The sequence below is a fragment of the Fukomys damarensis genome, unplaced genomic scaffold, assembly GCF_012274545.1.
Source record: "Fukomys damarensis isolate Sample0158 unplaced genomic scaffold, DMR_v1.0_HiC HiC_scaffold_4, whole genome shotgun sequence".
Classification (NCBI taxonomy): domain Eukaryota; kingdom Metazoa; phylum Chordata; class Mammalia; order Rodentia; family Bathyergidae; genus Fukomys; species Fukomys damarensis.
In genome coordinates, this window is record NW_022900916.1 from 7784074 (window position 1) to 7800900 (window position 16827).

The 16827-nt window shown below is 39.5% G+C and overlaps 2 protein-coding genes across 4 annotated transcripts in view; both read right to left on the reverse strand.

Moving 5' to 3' along the window:
- Ccdc146 (coiled-coil domain containing 146) overlaps window positions 1-16827 on the reverse strand; it is a 166510-nt gene that overhangs the window by 101910 nt on the left and 47773 nt on the right. The window contains exon 1 of one of the 3 annotated variants that reach the window (XM_010636934.2): window positions 16676-16736. The exons of 1 other annotated variant lie outside the window; for it this stretch is intronic. The gene's annotated coding sequence lies outside the window, so the exon portion shown is untranslated. Of the gene's footprint in view, window positions 1-16210; window positions 16602-16675; window positions 16737-16827 lie in introns of those variants that run through there. One more of the 3 variants, XM_010636927.2, reaches the window with a different exon arrangement.
- Fbxl13 (F-box and leucine rich repeat protein 13) overlaps window positions 1-16827 on the reverse strand; it is a 273523-nt gene that overhangs the window by 9212 nt on the left and 247484 nt on the right. The window lies entirely within an intron of this gene.

The following is a 16827-nucleotide window of genomic DNA, read 5'->3' on the forward strand; positions in this document are numbered from 1 at the left end:
TGTTGTTGTGTTTTTTTTTTTTTTTTTTTTTTTTTTTTTTTTTTGAGAGGACTACAATGCGATGATCCTAGTGCTGGGGAGAAGAATGATTTGGAGAGAGGTGAATTTGGAGGCAAAGAATGGTTGGAAGCCAGGAGCCAGCCTGTGCTCTGGGCAGGAAAAGGATACCATGGTGTGCAAGAGCAGACAAGACCTCGAGGCTCACAGGCTGGTGGTAAGACAGAAATTAGTCAAAGAATCACAAACACAAATGCTTTAAAGTTATAACTGAACCAGGTGCCATGAAGCCTGGGGTACAGAAGCTGGGTGGCCGTGCACACTTCGGGGGTGGCCGTAACATGGCGGGTTCTGAGCCCCCCTCCAGAAAGGAAGCGAATGATAAACATCGGTACTCTCTCAGAAGAATGCGGAACGCCTCCATTCGTCACTCTTCACCGGAGTTAAGATAAAAGCCAAAGTAGGAAGCTAGCTACACAAAGAGTAACCAAGCAACAAGTATGGCAGGGGATGCCTTGTTTCCTGAGACACACCACTCTGTTCTTTAAAAGCAAACAGGTGATCATCACTTTGTTTTCATGTTTAAGGAAGACTTTCGTTTCCTTGTTTTTTTAAGGAAGATTTTCCTGAAGGTTTTAAGGAGCACGTGCAAAAAAACAAATAACACATTCTCCAGAAAACTGGGCAGCGTGTGCAGGCAATGTGACTTTCTGGCTGTGAGACGGCAGTGCTCCCAGAGAGATGCTGGACCTTCGATGTTACTCGTCACTGGACAAGCACAGGTTTTGCTTTTAGACCTTGCAGGTAATGCAACACTCAGACACGCTACACAGTGTCTCCCTGCCAGGCACGCATAGCACCTGACCACGCTGCTTTGCAGCTGAGCCCTACGAGCGGCCCTGGAAAGTGGAGGCGTTGCCAGCATCCCCTACTTGTGGAAGCTTCACAGCATAACACCTTCTACACAACCCAGAGCCACAACATCTGAAGGAAGGGAGAGCTCTAGGATATGCCTATTTATTGTTTGTTTCACTTTTCTACTATAAAAACCAGAGAGACGCTGAAACAGGGTTACAAAAATGTGATGTAAAGTCATATGACAACTACCTCAACCCATTCATCTCTATCATCTTAACATATATGTCTCCTACAGATAACTTTAAAAGTATCCATTTCAGGCCCATCCTAAAGATGAATATGGTCCATGAAATTAGACCTGGAACATTTTAAAACATGCTTATATTTTTAAGGGGTAAAAAGCTTTGTCATTCTACAGCCTGACAAGCCTAACCACATCTTCTTTCTGTTCCCTCTCCACCCCCACTCCCAAGAGAAGAAGGAAAGAAAGAAAACTACTCTCTCTGAAAAGAATCCTGAGAAAAACCCACTCAGCCACAGGGAAAAAAAGAAAGAAAGAAAGAACTCCCATGGTAAGCGTGTAGGATAGAATTTGGCTATCTGAAGGGTCCAAGGGACATGTGGTTTGGAGTAGCTTTAATTAAACAAACACACAAAAGAAAGCGAAACTCAGGGGAACCTCCAGATGTATACGTAGCCAGTAAAGTCCATGCCCTTGTGCCAGGGTTAAATCTAAAGTTATACACAAAAGAAGGATAAATTTGAGTCAATTGTAGGACAGTGAATGTACCTTGAGACCATCACACTAAGTGAAATAAATCAGATGCAGTAGTTTTCTCCAGAATATAAATAAAAAGCAGGATAAAAGGTAGACGATAGGAAAGAGGGAGGTAGACTTTGTGGACATGTGCGGGGGACCCAAGGAGAAGGGAGGCAGGAAGGAGGGGAGCGGAAGGGGAAGTAACCATGATGTGATATGTGTCTTACCAATTTTCTAAGAGGCATGCAATTATTATGCATCACAAATACATACTAACAAAAAATGAAATTATTATAGTATTAGGTGCACGTGTAACCAGTGAGGAAGCTGTTCCGTGCCGGGATCATGGCAAACCCAAGGCGGTTAGAGCAGCGGCCCCTTCGTGGGGGAAGGATGCTGGGGCGCAGGGTCTTCTCTCTCCTCTCCTTGCTCTTGCCTCCCTCTGTCCTCCCCCTAGGGCTCAAGTGCAGATCCAAGATAAGTTTCTCCTCCTCTCTTCAAAGCTCCTTAAGTGGTTTTGCCCACTCAGACCCTTCCATAGCCAGAATGAGATCTGTATTACTTATTTCTGAATAGGTATAAATGTGGTCATAGTCTACTTAATCCTAACAACAACCTTACACCACAGGAATTTTCATTTGGTTAATGAGGAAATTCAAAGTCAGAGAGGGCAGATGAAGGGCCCAAGATCATGCAGCAATAAATGGCAGTATAGACCCAAACCTGAGTTCCCTGGCTCAAATCCTCTCCCCTTTTACATTATTTCACATTTAACACTGTCGTCGTGACCTTAGCAAAAGCTCCCAGGAGGAAAACAGGCCCATGCTGATGGGATCTGACTCTGTCACTATGACAGTACAAGTCCCTTCAGCAAAGAGCAGGCCAGCAGCATGGAAATCAGTCAAAGACAAATGAACAGTTGTACTGCAAGGGTTATCAGGCAGGCCACAAAATGGTGAGCCAAACAATGGGCTGTAGAACTTGTTGCTATGGTTACAAACCACAAGGAAGCATCTCGTGCACACACAGGGTGGCGAGAAACACTGGTTTCATGTCTGCGGCAATTTGCAGTCATTCTGCAAGTCCCGTCAGCGTTCAGAGAGGACCTGAAAGACCATCGTGGTTCCCCTAATAGTTTCCAAATAACTCAACGGAGAGCCCGGCCGGGAGTTCCAAATCCTGTAGGAGGTTGCAAAGCAGAGATTCTGCATGTGAAGGTGCCCTCTACATAGAGTCCTCACACTGCTGGGCGTGGTGGCGCACGCTGCTAATCCCAGCACTCTGGAGGCTGAGGCAGAAGGGTCGCATGACCAGGCCAGTGTAGGTTACATAGTGAGTTCAAGGCCAGCCTGGGTTACATGGTGAGACCCTGTCTCAGAAAACAAAATAAAATAAAAATCCTCATACTGCAGGGTCCTCATGCTTGCTATGATAATACACATTTTTAAAAAAATTCTACGCTTGTCTGAATTTTAAGCACACTTACAGTGCCATGTGGATGGTCCATATATCGTATCTAATTAAGAAACTGCCTCGGGAACCTGCTCTTTCAGCTGCCTCTTTGCTCGTCCCTACTCTGTTAGAGTAGCCAGGTCTGTTTCCTTAGCAATGAACTTCAGGGAATGCGACAGCCTCCTTCCTTCTTCCACCACCTCCTCCTCCTCCTGAGCGTCATCTGAAACCGGCTTAGTCTGCCAAGGCGGCAGCGTGGGGTGACCGACATGACCCGTGTGAAGCCCATCAGGTGGGGCTCACACCTCAGTTCTCCCCTTCCTGTGTGAGCACCGGCAGGACACCCAGGCTCTAAGCGGCTCTTCCTAAGCTGCAGGAAGACTTGAGCGTCACAGTGAAGGTTACAGGGGACGGTGTGAACGAAGTCCCAGCCCGGCAGAAGGTCGGCAGAAGTTGGCCCCTCCTGCACCGCCTGTTCTTTCCCTTCATATTTAATGTTACTTCAGTCACACTGGCAGGGAACGGCGGTCAGCCTGGGGCTGATGACCTGGTCCTTTCCAGCAGTGATCTGCCCTAGGGCCATCACCATGCAAAGTGTGGTCTACTGGAAGATGTGATTTCCAATCCCACTGTAAGATATTGGAGTCTAGAATAATAAAGACTGTAGAGGACATCGGGCTTTGGAAGAGAAAGGGAGCAAGCAGTTTTGTTGTTGTTGTTGTTGTTTTTTGAAGTCCTTAAAAGAATACAGGACAACCCTGTTGCTGAGACAATATGTGAAGTAGGAACAGGTTTCTCTCCCACGTCTATGGGTTTCACAGCCTTCCTTTTTGGTTGCTTAAGAATTTCCTGCTGTCAGGTTTCCCTGACCCTATGCAGACCTCCACTTTAGCCCTCCCCCAGGCAGCATCCCTTACCGAACTTCTATTTCCTTCCTCTAACACAGTTTTATTAATTATAGGGTTAGAAGAATATTGATGTAAAAATCTTCCTAGCTTTACATTGGAAGAAAAAATAAAAATAAAAATAAATAAAGCTCTGAATGGAAGGACAGAGAGGTGGTGAGCAAACAATTTGGCAGGAGCCTCTGAGATCTGCTGTCTGCCCTGGGAAAGTCCTGGGAAGCAAAATGACAGAACCCAGACATTCGAGAATATCAAGATGATGTGCCTCTTCTCCTACATGGTACTTGGGGACAACAGTACGGTTCCAGAGCCATCCCCACGCCTGTCCCTTCTTATGAGGAAGCAAAGAGGGTGACTCAGCCACATGGGCCCCAGAGAGGCCTCAGAGAGTGTGGGGGAGAGATGCTGGGCCGAGAACACTGCAATCCAAGGGCCCTTGAAGTTGGGCTAGACAGATGCTGCTTCAGGAAGCTCTGAGGACAGGTGGGGATGCAGAATTCTCAGGAGAGGCCAGCGTGGAGGCTCATGTCTCAGACATGAATGGACCACAGCCCGGGAGTGGCCGCGTGGTCAGACACCAACCACGGAGCAGACACGCACCCCGAAGCCATAATACTGTGTAACAACTCCAAACTTAGGTTCCACGTCCATGAGGAGGAAGTCAGGAGCTCAGTAAGCTTTTAAAAAATCAACTTTATTGAGGCAAAATTTACATACAGTAAAAGCCACAATCTTAAATGTATAACTTGATACGTTTTACCAGTATTAGCAGTTGTGTGATCATTACTACAAATACTTTCATTGCTCTAACAAGTTCCCTTGCGTCTCTTTATAATCAGTACCTCCTGCCACTCCCTCTTACCCTGTCCCCTTCATCCCTGGTACATGGCAATCATCAGTAAAGTACCTTTCCTTTTTTTTTTCCCCTTTCTAAAATCACATATAATTAGAATCTGTTATCAACTGAATGTATTGCCCAAAATTCATATATTAAAATCAAACCCTAAGAAGCCAAAAATTAGGCAAATATATGGAAATTACACAATACACTCTTGAATAATCAGTGGGTCACAGAAGAAATTAAGGAAGAAATTAGAAAGCTCCTGGGGTCAAATGATAATGCCAGAGCAACACACCAGAACTGAGGCACACAATGAAAGCATCCCTAAGAGGAAGTTCATAGCTATGAATGCCCACAGCAGAAAAACAGTGATGCCAAACAATTAATCTAATGGTGCACTTTTTTCAAAGCCTTCGAAAAAAAAGACAATCCAGATCCAAAGCTAGCACAAGGAAGGAAATGATAAAGATCAGAGCAGAAATTAACAAAATGGAGAATAAAAAAATACAAAGAATCAATGAATTAAAGAGCTGGTTTTTTGAAAGAATAAATAAAATAGACAAGCCTCTAGTCAATTTTACAAACTAAGAAAAGACCAAAATTAATGCAATTAGAAATGAAGAAGGTGAAATAACAATGAAGAACATCAAAATCCAGATTATTAACAATTGTAAAAATCTCTACTCTAATAAAGTAGAGAATTCAGAAGAAATGGATAGATTCTTAAATACATGTGAATACCAAAAGTGAATCAAGAAGATACAAAAACACTGAATAATCCAGTAACAAGCAATGAAATTGAAGCAGTAATAAAAAACCTAACAACAGAGTGAGAGAAAACCTCTGGAATGGGGAAAAATTTTTGCAAGGTATTACTCAGACAGAGGACTAACATCACGAATATATAAGAACTCAAAGTGGGTGAAGGGAGGGCAGGGACAAGTGGAAAAAAGGAGAACCAAGACCACCTGTCATGTAAAGGTACAAGATCCCAATAATGAATGTAACTGTACTGTATCCGTAAAATGTACCAATAAACTCAATAAAAGAAAGAAAAAAATAAGAACTCAAAAACTTTAGACTCCCAAATTAAGGACTCAATCAAAATATGGGAAAGTAAAATGAATAGACATTTCACAAAAGAAGAAATATAGCACTCGCTCTGACAGCACATATAATAAAAGAAATACAAACGGCCAATAAATACATGAAAAAATGTTCAGCACTGCTGCACATTTGAGAAATGCAAATCAAAACAACACTGAGATTCCACCTTACTCCAGAAAGAATGGTTATAATTAACAAATCAAATAATAACAAGTACTGGTGAGACGGTGGGAGAAAAAATATCCCTGCTAATGTTGTTGGTGAAAGTGTAGTCTCGTAAATCATTATGGAAATCAGTATGGAGATTCCTCAGAAAACTAAAAATAGAAATTCCATTTGACCCACCTATTCCCCTTCTAGGTGGCTTCCTGAGTCAGAGACATCATGTTGCAGAGGTACGTGAATACCCATGTTTATAGCAGCACAATTCATAATAGCTAAATCTTGGAAGCAGCCAATATGTCCATCAACAGATGAATGGGTAAAGAAAATGTGTCATTAACACACAACAGAGTTCTACTCTGCCATAAAGAAAGATAAACGTCAGTCATTTGTAGGAAAATGGATTTATCTTGAGATCGTAATGTTAAGTGACATAAGTCAGACACACAAGTTTAAATATCTCATGGTTTCTCTTATATGAGAAACTCAAAGTTTAGATGAAAAGCAAAATAAAACAGATAATAGGAAGAAAGGAGATGGATCTTTCTCAAATAGGAAGGGCATGAAAAAGGAATCATATTTGTTGTGTCCAGGTACCGACTCCATGATGAATATAATCACTATGTATTGAGAACATGTACTAATAAAAATTGGAAAAATAATAAAAATGTAAAAATCAAATCCTTTTGTGATATGTGGAGGATTGGTCCTCTTGACAGTAATAAGTCATATGGGTAAAGCCATAAAAAATGGGATGGACAGCCTTGTAGGACAAGGTAGGAGAACGATCTATCTTTCTGCCGTGTGAGATATGAAAAGAAGTAGGCACTCTGCCATCGGGAAGAGGGTTCTCGCCTGAACCTGACTATGCTGGCACCCTGGTCTTAGACATCCAGCTTCCAGAACTGTGAGAAATACATACCTGTTGTTTAAGTCACCCAGTTGATGGTACTTCGTTATTGTAGCCCAAACTAAAACAGAATTGTAGACATTCCTGGCTTCTATCACCTTGTGTGCAGTTTTTAAGATTCATCTAGATTGTTGTTTTCAGTGTTTTATTCCTCTTATTGCTGCATTTGGTTCTATTTTATACCATACCACAACGGATTTACCACTCATCAATTGATAGACATTTGGTTTGATTTCAGGTTTTGATTATGAATCAAGCTGCTATGAAGCTTAGAGTACAATTCTTCATATGACTATCTAGTTTCATTTCTCTTGAGTAATACAAAGAAGTAGACTTGCGGGGGCAGGTAATAAATGGATACTGACTTTTATAGGAAAGTGCTGAATTGGTTTCCAAAGTGGCTGTATTGTTTTGTAGTCCTACCAGCAATGTAAAAGGATACTTAACATCCTTGCCAACATTTGGCATTGTAGTATTTAAAAAAACTATTTTTTGTCTTACTGTCAGTATTTACAAATTTTAGATATGCTAGTATATATGTAGTAGCATCTCAAGGTTTTAATTTGCATTTCCATGGCTTATATTGACCATCCTTTTATATACTCATTTGCCACCTGAATAGCTTCTTTTTTGTTTGTTTGTTTGTTTGTTTTTTAGACAGGGTCTCATTGTGAGTTGAGACTGACCTGGAACTCACAGCGATCCTCCTGTCTCAGTCTCCCAAGTGCTGGGATTACAGGTGTGCGCCACCACACCCGGCTGTATAGCTTCTTTAATGAGGTGTCTCTTAAGGTCTCTGACCATTTTTTACATCTTTGGTTGTTGAAGTTCAATAGTTCTTTGCATATTTTGGATATGACTTTTGCAAATGTTTTCTATGAGCTTTCTTCTCATTCTCTTGATATTGCCTCTCGCGGAACAGAAACTTTTAATTTTAATGAAGCCCAGATCAATTATTTCTTTCACAGATCATGGCTTTGGAGTTGTATCTAAAACATCTTCATTAAACTCAAAGCCACCTAGGGTTTCTTATGTTTTCTAGAAGTTTCATAGTTTTGCATTTTCACTTAGGCCTATGGTTCCTTTTGGGTTAGTTTTTGTTAAAGATATCAAATCAGTGTCTAGATTCAAGTTTTTCCTTTTGCATGTAGACGTCCAGTTATTCCAGCACCATCCCACTCCCATCCCCAGCACCGCTTGTAGAAAAGTCTATCCTTGCTTCTCTGTATCTCCTTTGGCTTTTTGTCAAAGATCAGATGACTGTATGTATGTAGGGCTGTGTCTGGATTCTCTGTTTCATTTTTTTTAACTACTTGTCCACTGTTCTGTGAAGAGCACACTGTCTTGATTACTCTAGCTTCCGGGTAAATACTGAGGTTGGGGAGTGTCACTTCTTCACCTTTGTTCTTCTCCATTAATGTTGTATTGGCTGTTGTAAGTCTTTTTCTTCTCCATATAAATTTCAGAATAAATTCACTTAAACCCACAAAGTATGTTGTCAGGATCACAATTTGGGAAGAATTTACATCTTGACAATATTGAGTCTTCCTATGTATAAACACGGAATACATATCTCTTCAGTTCATCTTTGATTTCTTTTATCAGAAATTTGTGCTTTTTCTCATATAAATCTTGAACATATTTTATTAAATTGAAATACATAAGTATTTAATTTTTGGAGAGTCTAATGTAAATTATGTTTTGTTTATTTATTTATTTATTTTGGTTTTTTGAGACAGGGTCTAACTATGTAGTTGATATTGACCTGGAACTCACTATGTAGCCCAGGCTGGTCTGGAACTCACAGCGATCCTCCTGCCTCAGCCTCCCTTGTGCTGGGATTACAGGCGTGCACCACCACACCTGGCTATGTTTTGTTTTTAATTTCAAATTATACTCATTCAATGCTGGGTAGGAAAATGATTGACTTTTGTGTCCTAACTTTGCATACTGCAACTTGCATGTAATTGCTTAGCAGTTTCTGGAGATAGTCTTATTGTTGATTCTTTCAAGCTGTCTACATAGATAATCGCATCACCTGCAAGAAACGTAGTCTTATTCCTTCCTTTCCTTTCAATTCTTTTTCTTATCATATTGCATTGTCTAGACTCACAGCACAATGTAGAAAAGGAGCAGTGGGAGAGGGCATCCTCACCTTGCTCTTGAACTTAGTTAAAAAGCTTCTAGTTTCTCACCTTCAAATACAATGTTGGCTACAGGGGTTTTGCAGATATTCTTTATCAAGTTGAGGAAGGTCCCTCTATTCCTAGTTTATTTCTGAGAACATTTTTTCTTTAAAGTCATGAATGGTCATTAGATTTTGTAAATATTTTTGTACCTCTATTGACAAAATCATGTGATTTTTTTTTTGTCTGTTGATGTGATGGCTCACATTATTTGATTATTGAATGTTGAAGTGGTATTGCAACTCTAAGATGAATCCCATTTGGTCATGGTATATAATTCTTTCTACACATTGTTGGATTCAAGTTTTTATTATTTTATTGATGATTTTTGCTCCTATGTTCATGTGATATATTGTTCTATAATTTTCTTTTCTTGTAATGACTTTGTCTGGCTTGGGTATTAGGGTGATAATGGCCTTTGAATGATTAGGAAGCACTCCCTTTGCTGCTATCTTCTAAAAAATTTCATCCTCAAATGTTGAATTTACCAATGAGCCCATGTGGGTCCTGTTTCCTTGTTTTGGGGAGTTATTATTTACTCAATTTCTTGACTACATATGGGCCTATTCAGATTGTCTATTTCTTGTGTGAGTTTTGACAGATAGTATTTTTCAAATAACTGGTCCCCTTCGTCTAGCTTACCAAGTCTGTAGATAGTTGTTCATAATTTTCCTTTATTAGCCTTTTAATGACCATGACATCTGTTGTTTTGGGTTCTCTTTCATTTCTGATATGAATAATTAGTGTCCTCTGTTTTTCTTAGTCAACCTCACTAGAAGCTTATCAATTTTATTGATCTTTTCTAAGGACAAGCTTTTCATTTTATTGATTTCCACCCTATATTTCTTTTCTTCAACTTATTTTGTATTTCTTTTTTTAGTTTCCTAAGCTGGAAACTTAAGATCTTTTTTCTTCTTTACTACTGCTTTTACTAAGTCTCACAAATTTTAGTAAGTTATGTTTTCATTTTCATGGAGTTCAAAGCATTTTTTAAAGTTGTTTTTCCCTGTTATTGGTGTCTATCTTAATTGTGGTCTGAAAAAGACCATATTACTCACTTTCCTGTAACTGGGACAAAAACCTGAAACTTGCAACTTATAGTAGGAGAAGTTTACTTTTGCTCACAGTTTCAGTGGGTTAAGTCCATGGTTGGCTGGCTCCAAGGCAGAAATGGCATGAAGGAAAGGTATTTTGGAGGACAGCTGCACACCCCATGGCAACCAGGAAGTAGAGAGAGAAAGGAGAGCTAGGGACAAGAATACAACCTTCCAGGTCAAAACCCCCCTCCTCACTTAGCCACCTCCAACCAGGCCCTACTTACTAACAGCACATTTAACTATGAAGTCATCAGTGATTAATCCATGGATAAGTATAGGCCCCCATGATCCAATCACCTCCCAAAAGCCCCACCTCTGAACATGACACTCTTGGATGACATTTGTAGATTTAAACCGTAACACAGACATTGTAGGATTTCTAGTCTTCTAATTTTGTTAAGGTGTGGTCCATCTTGATGAACATTCCCTGAGAGTTTGAGGAGAATGGGTATTCTGTGGTTGTTGAAAGAAGTAGTCTGTAGATGTTCACAATGTTCAGGTGACTGATGGTGGTGTTAAATTTGGCTGTGTCATTACTGATTTTCTGCCCGCTGAACCTGTTCATTTCTGATAGAGGGTTGTTGATTACACCAACTATAACAATGGATTCCATATTTCTCCTTGAAGAGTTCTGCCAGTTTTCATCTAGCACCTACTTTTTTTTCAGCTTTAATTGAGTTTATTGGTACATTTTAGGGATATAGTACAGTTACATTCATTGTTGGGATCTTGTACCTCTACATGACAAGTCTTAATTCTCATTTTTTCCCCGTAACCCTGCCCTCCCTTCACCCCCTCCTCCCCTCCCCAACTACAAACACTTTATTTTCATCTTTTCATTATCTCACATTTTTTTCTTTTCCCTTATTACCCTTCCCCTACCCATCCCACCTTCCCTACACCTTTAGCTCCTTTCTTCCCATTTCTAAATGCACCTACTTTGATTCTATGTTTTTAGGTGCATATACAAGAAGGTCTGTTATACCCTTTCTGAGAATTGAGACCTTGTGGCTATCCTTGGTTTTCGAGGCAGGCAGCGGCCTTTTTTCCTTTTTTTTTTGGTTACTGGGGATTTTTGATACCAGGCCCTTGCACTTACGAGGCAGGCAGCGGAACCTTACTCCCACTCTTCCCAGTTCTTTGCAATCTGAGGCACCCTCACAGCCCACAGTGGCAGTGCAAATCTCTGTTTGGATAATAAATAAATGGGATTTCCCTCCCTTGCTTTGTAGGGGCCTATCTTCTTCCATAGAGTTTTCAGTTTGACCACTTTGGGATAAAAGCCAAAAGATAAAGGAGAAAGGAAAAAAAAAGTACTCATTGGTAAGTTCTCAGTTCTTTCTACTGGTTTTTGTTTTTTTGCATTTAAAAAAATTTTTTTGAAACAGGGTCTTACAATGTGGTTCAGGGTGGCCTTGACCTCACTACATAGTTCAGGCTGGTCTTGCATTCACTGCAACACTCTTGCCTCAGCCTCCCGCAGGCTGGGATGATAGGCAGGCACTACCGCGTCCAGCAGTCTCAGTTCTTAAGTAGATGTTGGGTACAACTTTGCTCATTTTACTATTTTCCGTATACCTTACTCATATTTTATATTTATTCTTCTAATTAATTAATTATTTTATACAAAGCAATGTGAAGCAAAAACAAAATAAATAAATAAAAAACCTGGCCCATGATCACTAAAATTGGTAGGGCTTTGAATGAAGGGACAGTATCATAACCTAGAATTTAAAGGATTTTTCACAAAAGAGAAGTCCCACTAAAGATGACCTATGAACAAAATTTGCAAGTCATGACAAGAAATAAACCAACATCACTGGGAGCTTGTTTATGCAACAAAAGAAAAATAGCAACCGCAAAACAATGTAATAGAATAACTTAAAAATAAGCAAGATAATTAGAGTAAGAAAATTTAAGGAAACCACAATAAATAAGGCAGTTTAAAGAAAACGTAAATAAAAAAACAAACACATCTTTTAAAAATGAAAACACAGCCCTTGGGTTGAAAACTCTATGCAGATATTAAGCACTGGATTAGCAGAGATAGGAAAGAAATAGTGGATTAGAACATAGCTTTGAGGATATGAACTACAAAAGGTGAAGAACAGTTTATGAAAACACAGAAGATGGAAGCAGTTCAGGGACATAAAAGGTAAAATGAGAAACTCAACTATGTGTCTAAATGTGAACACTGGAAGTGAGAGCAGATGCAACAGGGAGAGTCTGAGTACACACAGACTGAGAGTTTCAGAGAAACGAAGCACATTAACTTCTCAACGGGAAAAATAAAACTAAAGCTTAATGCAACTTCTCCATAAATCTTCCAGAAAATAAAAGAAGGAACACTTGCCTTTCTTACCATGATATCAAAATCAGAAAAAGATATAAAAGAAATTTTCAGACCAATATCTCTCGTAAACATAAAATACACATATCCTTAGATAGCATTAGCAAGTGGAATCGAGCACTTTATGCAGAAAGGACAATATAACGTGATCAAGTGAAATTTATCCAGGAAATTAAAAGTGATTCAAGGCTTGAAAACTCACTGGCTATAAGATACCATATTGAGAAATTCAAAGAAAGAAAACAATCATCTTGACAGAAACAGAACCTCTGACAAGCCACTGCATGCACTCATAATAAAAAGTCTAAGAAAATTAGGAATTAAACTTTCTTAACCTAATAAAAGGCCTATGTGGGAAATCTACAACAAACTGCCTGACTGCTGGTAAAATACCAAATGCTTTCCCACACAAGGCTAAAAATCAAGCACCGATCTCTTCTTTCACTTTGCCCATTCAATATCCTAGTCGCAGTCTTAGCAAGTGCAGTCACTCTAGAAAAGAACGACAAGCTGTCCAGATTATAAAGGAAAAAATATAACTCTCTCTCTCTGCAGTTTCCCATCAAATTTCAAATGGGCCTAACTACATGTTCAGTAAATACTTCTCAGTATTGTTAATTATTAACTTATGCTTTCAGTTTATTATTTTTAATTTATTTATTAATACATTTATTAATAGAATGATATTTATATTCAGAATGTTAATTGTGCCTTCCTTGCAAGGCAATACTTAATCTGTTTTGGTTCCATTTTCCTCTGAAAACTCTCTCATGACCTCTGCCATTCATTCTGTTGAATATAAATAACATTCACTGACATTCACATTTAGATGGTAAGAAATCCTCTACCGTCTACATCTATATTTAGATGGTAAGAAATCTTTGATTTATTGCATCAGTCCTGGAGAACAAAATATGCTAAGAAATGCTTTAAATTTTTTCTTATAGTTGTAAAATTTCTTCATTATTGTTAGCACAAAACATTAAAAACTCATAATCTCACTGCTTAGATTCCTGTTATCAAGTGGTACATATCCTTCTGCAATTGTTTCTACGCTACATAATTTTACGATAAATTTATTTTGATAAGTATTACAGAATCAGGATCATACTAAGCATCTAATTTGGTATTAGCTCTTTACTTAATATTATGTTATGAAATATTTCTTATGTCATTGACTCATCTTTAAGATGCAATTTTAAATTGCATAATATTCTAAATGTGTATTAATTTACTATTTTCTTGTTTGAGGGTATTTTAATTAATGCAATAATTTTCTATGGTAAGTTTTCCTGTAAGACAAAGTTCCTTGAACATTCCTAATTGCATGCTTACAGCCCCCAAAGCACGATTTCTGGGTCACACATAACACTTTTTCCCCAGCACTGAGGATAGAACCCAGGGCTTTCCCACTGAGCTATCTATTCTCTACCCTTTTTTATTTTGAGACAAGGTTTTGCTTTAGTCACTAAGTTGCCCAGGCTGAGCTCAAACTTGCAGTCCTCATGCCTCAGCCTCTCAAAGTCCTGGGATTACAGGCATGTGTGACCATGACCAGATATGAATATTTTTAATGCTTATTGGTGGAGTAAACTCTGAAAAGTTTATAATAACTTAAACTCCCACCAGAAGCATATGTTCATGTGCATATGGCGATAGACATGGTTTTTTCAAAGCTGAAGAGGCAAAAACTATGAAAAGAGAAAAAATTATATCTGATTCTCTGCTTTTGAGGTGCATTATTTTTTTCTTCAAGGATGTCAGAGAATTAGGACTGTTTGGTAGCACGTGAAGAGGGCCAAATTCTTTAACTGCTTAATCATAATGTTTCTGAATCTGTTTCCTCATGTGTAATGCAAGAATAAAGATTGCCCTGCTGCACAGTGTTTGTAAGAGTAGAGTGAGCTGAGCCATGCAAATGTTTTGAAAGCTGTAAGTCAATCAAATGAAATACACATAGAAATTTGATACTCATTAGACTGGTTTTTAAGTGTCAGTAATGCCTTAGTGTCTTATATCCCCCTTGATATCAGTAATTGTCTCAATTCAACCACATGTGACCAGAAAAGTAAGTTTTCACCAATTTAATTTAGTTTTCTTTATTTGAAAATAGTGGAATAATGACTATATAGACAACTGTGGCTGAAAGATTCATATTTTATCTAAAAGTATCTAGCATTTCTACAGCAAATTTGAGCACCTTCTTAAATGCCAAAGCCAGTGTCTTTTTCAAATTTCTTTTCAAAGTTATGCCCATGGGAATTTACTAAAATATAGTCTGAATATTTCTGATCACATGCAACACAAAGTCAACAATGTTATGTGTTCAGTGAGCTCTTGCTGAACTGAAAAGCCAGCACCTAGCACAAGTCTTCACAGAGGAAGAAGATGACAGAGGCAGGAGGACCAGAAGTACAGAAAGGAGGAAAGGATAACTTTAAAAAAAATACTGAATTATAAAAAAAGTCATAGCCAACAAAGAATGTGGGACTAGGGCTATGAGGAATCTGGCCAGCGTGTCTATCACTATGATTCCCAAGAATTCTGGTCATTCCACTGGCTAAAGGCTTCAGTTCTCCAAGGCACTCATTCTTGGTGCTTACATTTTATTAAATAGTGCTGTTTGTAGGTGTCTTGTCTAAGAATTTATGGAATGATTTGTGGGAGGCAGAGGGAGAGAGAAAGGGAGAGAGGCAGGTAAGGAGGAAATATCCTTCCCATTTCTACTGCTCACAGAAAAATATCATATATATAAAAAGTTAAGAGAGATCTTATGGAGTTACTTAATACAATCCATCTTTATCTTAAAGTTGAAGAAACAGGTCCACATGACACAGGTAGACCAATGACAACCAAGAAAACAATATGACAACTTGTCTTAGGCTCATTCCACTGAACTTGGTTGAGTTTTTTTTCTTATAGCATTTTATTTTCGCCCTTAAAACCGAGGATCATTCGTTGTCAAAGAGATCAAAACTGCTATCAAAACAAATTTTGATCTCTCAAATTTTTCTTGGTGACTTAAGAGTCAGTGCTATTCCCCAAATAAAAAATACAATACCCTGCAATTTTGTAGACTGTGAACAGTGTTATCATCCATTATCTTATTTGATCCTAACAAAAACCCTTTGAGGTAAAGCAAGCAAAGTATTGTTTTTCTCATTTTAAGAGTGCACAATTAAAATCCAAAGACATAAGTTGGACTTTCTGGCACACATCTAGAATCCCAGCACTCATGGAGGCTGAGGTAGGAGGATCACTATGAGTATGAGACAAGGCAAGACTACATAGTGAGTTCAAGGCCAGCCAGGAGTATATAGTGAGATCCTGCTAAAAAACAAACAAACAAAAAACAAAGACATTCAATAACATATATGGTCACTTACAATCAGGAAGAAGCCAGGATTCCAATGTAGAGTATTTTCTACGGAAGAGGGAGTTCCTTCAAAAAGCACAGTTCTGGCTCTACATTTCTGCAAGGGGACCCTTTCCATCACTAAATTAGCGACGTTGGGTCTTACCATCCACAAGGGGTACTCTTACTTTGCACCAAGTTCTCATCTTTAAAAAAGTACAGTTTCTTACCCTTTCCCTTGGTCCCGATCCTTCCTTAGGCTCTTATTTTTCTCTTTGGGTTTTGATCTCGGTCTCGCTCCAAAGCTCCACCCTTTCCAAACAAGAAGTCGCGTCCTCGGTATCCAAGGTGACCACGCCGCTATCATCATCTTGTCCCTTTCACGCTTCCCATTGGTCAGTTGGATTTTTGCGTAATTCCCCGCCTTCCCCAGCTGCTCCAATGGTCAACAGGCTCGAGGTAAGAGAGCACGAGGTTCCAGCCCTTTCTAACCTCGACCTTTCCTACTTCGCGCATTTCCTCCTGGGAATGTAGTTTTGATCCGCCAGAAAGCATCGACTTCTGGCTCTCTTAGAACTACCTATCCCGTCTGCCACCGCGAGAAGGGCGGAAGTAGGCAAGGACTCAGGTATTGCTGTTAGAGCTTTCAAATTCCAAATTGCCCCCGCGGCTTGTGCCGCGGAGGTGTAGGTTACCTTATCGAGTGAGTGGGCTTGCTGTTGCTTTAGCAAACCCTCGCAGGCGTCTCCTTTTGGACTCTTGGCAGCTCGGTGGTCAGTCGATTTCCGCGACAAGTGACCTGCGGCTGAGGGGTCCTGCGGGCGGAGAGCGGGCGCGTCATGTTCGC